We start from the raw sequence: 9,540 nt of genomic DNA on the forward strand, positions 1-9,540 counted from the left end.
CTAAAATGCAGAGTGGAGCAGCCAATTGAAGCATGGAATGCTCTCCCGTGTGCATGGGATCCTCTTTGTCTCTCAAATCTGAATTTCTCTTCTATTTTCCTCCCGCCCATGTGTGAACGCCTCTTAATAGGCACAATTTTATTAAACACTAATCATAATTAATTTTTAATTATGATTAAGCTTTGTTTAATTAAATTCTTTAATCAAAAGATCAATTAATCTTTAATCCTCCTCTCTACTAATAGAGAAGGAGGGGGTAGAGAGAGAATTGAATGGAGAAGGAGAGGAGAGAGGAGAGAACTACAAGCTCTCTCTTTTTTTTTTTGGCGCACGTGGGCAAGGGGGGTTTCGAAAATCGCCACCCCCCCCCAAAAAAAATATTTTTTTAAGGTTTTTAAAAACCTTAATTAATAGCTTTATTTTTTAGCTTTAAAAAAATAAAAAAAGGGTTCTTTTTTTCAAAAAAAAGACTTGGAAAAAGAGAGAAGATATTTAGAAATTTTCTTTTACCTCTGAAAAAAAAATTTTGCCTCTGGAAATTTTTTTCCCTTGAACCTTTTGGCTTGAACCTTTTGGCTTTCCACATTCCCGAGAAACCTATTGGCTTTCCGAATTCGGAAAAATCTTGTGACCTTTCGGATTCCATAAAAAACTTTTGGCCTTTCACATTCTGATTTTTTTTTTGTCTTTTCATTTTCCCGAAACTATTGGCTTTCCGTATTCCGAGAAGACCGTTGGGATTCCGAAATTTTTTGACCATTCGTATTCTAAATGTATTTCGGGGTAAATTTAAAATTTCAAAAAATTCTTAAAAATTAGTGGAAAATTAGACAAAGGTTATTTTAAATTTTTGGAAAATGTGGAGTTGGTGATTGGCATGTGTGTGTCCATTCAGGTGCCCATGACCATTCAAATTCCTTTAAAATATATTTTTTGATCTAAAAATTTAAAAAACCCATTTAAATTATAAATTTTCATTGGATTTGAGAATTGTTGAGTGGAATTGGAAATTTTGTGAACGATGGGATTCTCACGAAAAAATAAAATATTTCTAGAAATTATTTTTAAAAATCCTAAAAACTTGTATTTTTTAAAATATCAATGGTATTTTAGCAAAATTTTTTGCTAAAAAATTTCTTAAAAAATATAGGTTTGGAATGCCATAAGATAGATTTGGTGGAATTCCCATGAAAAAGATGTGAAATTGATGGTGATTTGTGTGAGATTTGGTGTAGAATAGCTCTCTTTTTTGTTTTTAAAAAGAATGCTTTTTGCTTAATTTTTAGATTACTTAGTTGTTTTTGTTATTGTTTTTGTTGTTGTTTTTGTGATTTTTCATGTTCTTAGGGCTTGCACATAGTTTGTATTAGGCTTAGTTTGCATCCATTACGTCAAACAATGCAATAGAATGCAATTTTTAGTGAATGTTAGCTCTCTTTAGTATAAATATAGATCTAAGATCATTAATTCTAGTTTACTTGTGTGTTTTTTGTTGAAATTTTTTGGATTAGAGCGTTAGCAAGCATTAGGAGTAGCTTAATCTTTCAAAAAGTTTCTTAAAACAATCAAAAAACCTTTGAATTTGACTAAATTCTCTTGATGGACTGGTTTTTATCATTAAGGGTGATTAATCTTGTTTCAAGAGGCTAAAAATTTAGAAAATGTGTTAATTGGGGTCTAAATTGATCATATGAGTAGTCGAAATTAGGATTTTTGAGTGTTTTGAGAGCATCTAGATACATCAAAACACCTAATCACATCAATTGTTTGATCAATTGGAGAAATTTGACTCTCTTTGCTTAATTTTGGCTTAAAGAGGAGACTATAATTAAGAGTCTAATTAATCTCCTAATTTAGATTAATTTACACAATTATTGATGCACAAAGATTAGTTTTTCCTTGCTCTATCCAATGATGTGCTCAGTTGTGTGAATTAGTTAGGGATTAATGGTTAATTAGAGTTCTTGATTAGTATAAAAGAGGAAAAGATTAATAAAAAGATTAATTTTAGATTAATCCTTAATCACTTTTTTACATAACTCATTAAGGGTAATGAGCATTCAATGAGTAGATGCTCATGAGTTGTCAATTTATCCATTTTGGAAGTCATTTATGAAGGGTGTAAGGTATGTCATTAAAAGGTTGACTTTTTTGATTCCCATACCCTTTTCATTTTAAATTCAAAAATATTTTCCCCCAAAAAGGAAAATTCGTATTTCCCACGACTCCAAAAAAACAAAAAGCGTGAAAAGCCATGTCGTGAAAAGGTCCAGCATGAAACTGTAGGACGTGAACGGCTAGCACGTGAACGGCTTGGCACGTGAACGGCTAGGACATGAACGGCTTGGCACGTGAATAGCTTGGCATGTGAAAAGGTCCAAAAAACAAAAACAAAAAAAAAACAAATTTAATATTCCGTTTATAAAAATAAAAAAACTCTGGAAAACACCCCTGTTTGGAGGCCCGTATCTCCTAAACCGTATATCCAATGAAGGCACTCTAGGGCTCATCGAAAAGCTGACATCGAGCTCTTCGACTTTGGAAGTAGTCAAAATCGACCATTTTGGCCTCCGACCAACAGCCTCAAAATTCGACCCAGAAATCGAGACAAAAAATAGCCCAAAAACCATGAAAAATCGCAAAAATAGTGCGAAATTGACGAAACATATTCGGGCTACTTTTTTAGGACCTAAACGATAAAATCACGGACGACTCAGGGAAACAAAGTTATAATACTCCAAAATTACTACAACTCCCTCATACAGAGTTTTTCAAAATTCCTTTTGAAACACCCTCAAAAACGTGCTGCGAAACAAGGAAAAATTCTCGGGAAAATTTTTCGTCTTGAGATAGTGATGGAAAATAGGTTTGAGGACCTCCTCTTCCATCTAGGAAGTTCCTAGCATACGCTTTTTTCGAAAAAAAAAATATCTGGTTTACGTGCGTATTAACGCCTAAACTAATTAGGGCAAACGGACAACCGTTTGATCCAACGAAGAGTATGCCAAGCCTCTTGAGGCTGTAAAACGGGCTGTGGAAAAGTATAAAAAGCAAAAAATTGCTAAGTATTTCAGATTCATTTGGTGAGGACGTTGCTTGACTAGCCTTGAATCTTCCATGATAGAAATGGTGTGTTGAACCACTTCTAATGGCATTCCCTTCATGTCCTTATAGTTCCAAGAGAATTAGTCCTTAAACTCTTTTAAAAGAGTAATTAGTGCCTTTTTCTCCTGCGGGGTGGTAATGAAGACTGGTTTAGGATCTTCAATAGGCTCTGCAGTATCTACCTCCTTCACCTTCGTAGGTCCATCATATAAAACTCCTATTTGTTCACCATTTGAGTGTTGCATCCTTAGGTGAACCACCTTCTTCATTGACATCAAAGGCTTTGAAACGATTGGGAACCTTTCACTCGGCTCCTCCTCATTCTCCCCCTTTGCCAATGCCTTTTTTGCATTCCATTCAACTTCAGCCAATGCTTTGTTTTGTTTCTTTCTCTCTGATATGTAAGAATATAGCACAGCAGAAAAAGATATAGCAAAAAAAAACATATGCTCATTAAGGAGCATTTAGGCACTCTGACATGGCCACGATAGAGGGATTGCCACGGATCACACAAGGACGCAACCCAATGGTTGACATCTTCGAGCCATTGAGATCTATGCCGCAAATTCACCTCCCACTGTCGGCCATGCCTACAAGCGTGTCATCGGGTTTTACACCCCCTATCACTTTGATTCCATCGGGTTTTGGCCCCTTGCCTAACATTCCCACAAATCCGATAAGTACTAACCCTTTCCTGGATGCCCACACCTTGGACATACTGACTAGTCTAGGAAGGGGGGTGGCCCAAGGACTCACTGACTCTCTTCCAACAAGAGCACTCACATACGGCCTCAGTGATTCATACAGAAATGCGACCGTACAAATTTCCAAAACTATGGGTAAATATGATGGAACAATAGACCCTATACAATTCATTCAAATGTTTGAACAGAGATGTGAAGCCTTTGGAAATCCCAACTGCCCCACTAAGGTACATGCGTTGAACTTATACTTGGAGGGAAAAGCTAGTCTCAATGGTTCATTGCATTGATGCCGGCAATCAAGACCAACTTCAAAACCTTGAAATCAGTCTTTATCATTAGGAACTCAATGGAGTCTTCTTGGGCCCTTTAATTTGGACGTTTAGTGAAATGCTTAAAATGCTAATCCATCTTTGACCAAGCCTAGAGGCCTAGTCCTAAAAGCATATATTTGATTTTTCACAAAAACAAAAAAAAAAAAAAAAAAAAGGAGATATTCCTAGATCTGGCCACCTAGGTGACTTTAAAGCTTTGTAATGGGCTGTCAGTCAGTTATCATAGCCTGCAGCAACCTTTTCGAACTCCAAACATTCCAAAAATTCGTCACTTTCTTCCCCCCTTTTTTGTGTGTACACCAGATCTCTTTCTCTCTCTAAATCTTCTCTCTAAAACGCCCTGCACTCCTTTTCCATGGAAAAAAGTGTCTTTCTCTACTCCAAAAGCCATAGCTAACAGATCTGTACTCCTAAATGAGCCTTCTCTCTCCAAACCCACAGTAGTAGCCATGGCTTGCAGGGAAGAAGCTTACCATGAGCATTCTCTCTACAGTACTTGGTCCTCTCTCCATAGCTAGCAGGTCTGTACTCCTAAATGAGCCTTCTCTCTCCAAACCCACAGTAGTAGCCATGGCTTGCAAGGAAGAAGCTTACCAGGAGCATTCTTTCTACAATACTTGGTTCTCTCTCCAAACCCACAGTAGTAGCCATGACTTGCACAGAAGAACCTTTTCATGAAGTATTCTCTCTCTCTATATTGCTTAGCAGCCATAGCTTGCACTAAAGAAGCTTCCCATGATGCATTGTCTCCTTTGCATTTTCGTCTCACCATTGCCAACCCTCTCTATGTTTCTTTGGCTCCCTTTCTGGCTTCTTTCTCTATCCACAATGCAACTCTAGAGAAGCAACCCTCATCTCCATTCTTCCCATTATTTTTTGATACCATATCCTGCTCCTTCCACTCCTATTCAACCCAAGCTTACAAGCCTACTTTCTTGTAGATGGCACTACAAGACATCACCAATAAGCCTTCTAAGATCCGCCTTCAGGTTGATTTGGAGACAGAATACGCAACCCTACGCAGTAGGCATGTTGCACCCAATATTTCATACGATCAGCTTCGAATGCAAGGAGCAAAGGCCATTGATCTTTGGATTGATGGAAATCTTTATCCACCAGATCCAATATCTGGTGCCCCTCCACCATTCAAAAGCATTACAAGTTTTCTTAAGTTTGTTGGTGATGGTTTCAATGGGCTTCTTGGCTATTGTAGGAGATTACACATGTTGTGGCTAGATGAGGCAGCTGAAAAGAGGCAAACACAATTTGCCTTCGACCAGCTTCAAGCGGCATCGACTAAGCAGATCAATAGTTTGATGCAGAGGATTAAAGAGCTCTCAGAGGAGCTTTTGGTGCAGAAGAATAATCTAGCGGATCGTGTGCGCACAATAAATCAATTTACCGATAATTATGTTCGTCTTCAACACTCCACTCGTAATCTTCGGCGTCGTGTTCACCATTTCACTCACCTTCCCATGGGATATCATGCAAAAGGCAAAGAAAACGTAAAGCTGTTGGGTTGCTTTCTAAGACAGCAGGCGCATGCAAGAGGCGTAAACAAACAACCAGGTAAAAATTTTTGTAGGAATTATAGCAGCTTTGAGAAGCAATTAATGAATAAAGCATCTCTCATGGGTGACTCTTGCGATTGTAGGGCTTGTGCAATAGCTATACTAGGATGTAACAACGCTGAGGACAATGTTAATGCCTCCCTTCTTCAGCATGTCCTTTAGGAGAAGGATATTATGGAAATGATAACAGGTTCTGGTAATGATAAGCTACGGGAGACCCTTCGTCAACATTTCTTGAAGGAAATCAAAGAAATTGTCACACCCAAAGAGATGCTTGATATATGTGACTCAGCAGGTATTAGCCAGAAAGGTCACAGAGCAATGTACAGGTCAATCACTTTAGGGTTGCGAGCAAAGGGAGTTATGCAATCCTTGCTTCCAACACTTTATAGCTTACAGATGGCAAAGAAGTGTGCTAATGGTGATATTGCATCCATGTTCGAGGGTGGGTACAAGTGGGTGGAGGATATTATGCCAATGCCAACAATCAAACCCTTTGAATACAATGCATATAACAATGTCTACATTGACATGGAAGTGCTACAAAAAGCAATGATTCAGTACTATGGCCTCACACTTGAAGAGACAGGTGGAAATGTCGTGTTTGTCTTGAAGCTGGATGAATTTCAAGTGGTTAAAGGTCAAAGACTAGAGCGTGTTAGTTTAACCTTGATGAGCCGAGCACTTAGAGGAAAGCCTTTAGAGACCCAAGAGTTGGATGCAACTGAAGACAGCAACAATAGGGGTCAAGGGCATAAGCAAGACTACTACGGCATTCAATCAGAGAAGAACATCTGGTGGCAAGCAGCATGGGTCCTCCCAAAAGAGAACCATGATACCTTGAGGTGGTATTTTGAACGGTCTGGCATTCAACATGTCGTCTCTTGTCAGGTCAATGGTCAGAAGCTTGATGTTCCCGGAATAGGCTGCTTTAACATTGAATGGCACTTGGGTGGCGATCTAAAAACCTTAAAGTGTATGTTGGGTTGTAAAACAGGTGCGAATACTATATTCTCATGTGTTTACTGTTGTCATTCCAAGACAGCAGTAGACTCAAGAGTAAAAGGGAAACAACCTAGCAAAGGCAAAAGTCAAAAACAGGTGGGTGCAAAAAAAGCAATCGTTTTTTATGCTGAATAGAGGAAAGGATCAAAGGTATGGCATAATGGCATATTAAGTTGTGACCAGAGCAAGCCATCTAGTCGTGACCAGGAGGACAATGCTTGGAACCCAATCTTGGAAATTCCACTATGTCAAGTGCATGTGTGCACATTACATGCAAGACTCAGGATTTTGGATAAGCTATTGATGCTCCACATAAACTATGTCTGGAACATGGAGCCCGAAGATCGACGAGAAGAGTCAATACGTGCACTAGAGGGTGTACTTTCCTCTATGGGATTACATGCTGGAGCAGTGGTCTTGACAAAGGACAGAAAATCAAACCCTACACAAGACAACCCTAATAAAATTTGCATGGGTGGATCAAAGGCAAGACACTTGCTATCAAACCACTTGGGTTCTCATAGCCACACTGACTTTGAAATTTGGAAGAAGATATGTGATGTCACAACATATCGAGGAAATGATGCCAGGCTTGGCCTAAAACATGCACATGTATGGGAGGTGTGTAATAAAATGGTCGATCTTCTAGAGCGACCTCACCTGGATGACCATGGTATTGAGGCACTTAAACAAGCCACTTGTAGATTCACAGAAGAAATGGTCGAGGCATGGGGAGAAACACACATTACTCACTACATGGTAATGTTGTATTTCTTGTGTCCTTGTAGTATGTTCTTCATACTGTTTGTTGACTTTTTGTAATTTTCTATGCAGCATATATTGTATGCACATGGGCCATACTTTCTCGATAGATATGGCTCTTTAGCACTTTGGAGCAATCAAGGCATGGAGAAATCACATTACCAAGCAAAGGCCGTGTATTTTAAGGGCACTCGCCATGGTGGTGGCAAAGTCAAGAGTAATGCACTCCATGAAATGTTCAACTGGTTCTATCGCGTTCTGGTTGGCAAAAAAAGGCAAAAAAGTCGCGGTAATTTGTCTCTTAGGCGTCAAATAATGAAAACTGTTAATGCAAGAAGAACTGAAGGATACAACAAATCAAATGCTAGGGAGAGACTACGGCAGTGGGTAGCAAGCAAGCGTCAGTGTGGTTCCTCATGGGCTTAAACTCTCTGATTATAATCTTTTTGTGTTTTTAAATTTTCTAAAAGTTTTAAAAAATTATATGTATAGACATATTTAAGTCATTTTTCATTTATAGCCACCACATTTCAATTTCTTCTTTGTGCTCTACTCTCTCTTGCCCTCCCACTATCTCTTGCACTCGTACGTACCTAGGCCATGCCAGAAGAACAGGAGCAAGACTTGCGGTTTTTTGATCAACTCGGCCCACTACTTGCTACAGCAAAAAGGACAAGTCTACCTATCTCTTGCACTCGTACATACCTAGGCCATGCCAGAAGAACAGGAGCAAGACTTGCGGTTTTTCGATCAACTCGGCCCACTACCTGCTACAGCAAAAAGGACAAGTCTACCTATCGTAACAGAGCAAGAGGCAAAGGAGATGAGAGAAGAAGAGCGCAGGAAGGAGGCCGAAGAAGCGCAACGCAGGAAGGAAGCTGAAGAAGCAGAGCCTAGTAGAGAAGCAGAAGAAGAGCGGCGTCGAAAAGAAGCCGAGGAAGGTCAAGGGCAACCACCGGAGATTGTTATTGAGGCCGACACCCTAGAACAGCTAGAGGTTATCTTACAGAACAGGGAGGTCGAGCTCTTGTCCTACGGCATCACGAAAGATACCATTGACAAAGAGTTTGCTCTTGTGAGGGCAGCTTGGGAGACAGAAATGCAAAAGAGACAGCAGCCCAAAGAGGACGCAAGGAGGGCAAGCCAAGCACAGCCACGGCAGCCACAACATCCAGACGGCCAGTCAAGAAGTGTGGTAAAAGAATGGAGGGCAAGTTTCGGGACCAATAAGAAGAGGAAGAGCGTGCACAAAAGAAAAAGAAGTTCAGGTCTGAACGACCACCGTGGGAGAATCAAAGACCACCACCGCCTCCACCAGTTACAAAGAAGAAGAGAAAATGGAGGCCAGGGACAGTCGCGCTACGAGAGATTAGGAAATATCAAAAAAGCACAGATCTTCTCATCCCCAAGGCACCATTCTCTCGACTGGTGAGAGAAACAATGGAAAAATATTCTGACAGGGTTGACCGCATATACAGAGCACAGCTCTTGAAGCTCTTCAAGAAGCTGCTGAAGATATTGTAGTTTCTGTTTTTGAAGACTCAGTGCTGGCTATGGTACATGCCAAGAGAGTTACTTTGAAGCCTGTAGATATGTCCCTAGCCCTACGTCTACGTTTAGAGCGTAGCCTTCTACCTCAATAGGCTAACCCACTTTGTAATTCTCCCTACAAAATTTTGTAATGTTCCCAAATTCCTTTGTAGCTTTTTCACACATTAATGAAAGCTTTGTGAGTTGTGTTACATTCTTTGTTGAGTCCATTTTTTTTGTATGCTCAGTGCCAATGAACATTTCATTTAAAAAATATAAAAGCACTATACACACAGGAAAAAACACACACAAACACACACACACACACACATATATCTATATACACACACAAACATATATACACACACATATATATACATATACAAATATATATACATATGCACATATATATATATATATGTACACACACACACACACACACACACACACATATATATATATGAATATTTATATATACAAAAAATGTAGATCCTATAAAGTCACCTAGAGACCCTTATAGAGTGCCTTATG

This window comes from Cibotium barometz, chromosome 3 (assembly GCF_041138505.1).
Source record: "Cibotium barometz isolate CiBa-2024 chromosome 3, ASM4113850v1, whole genome shotgun sequence".
In the NCBI taxonomy this organism is placed as follows: Eukaryota; Viridiplantae; Streptophyta; class Polypodiopsida; order Cyatheales; family Cibotiaceae; genus Cibotium; species Cibotium barometz.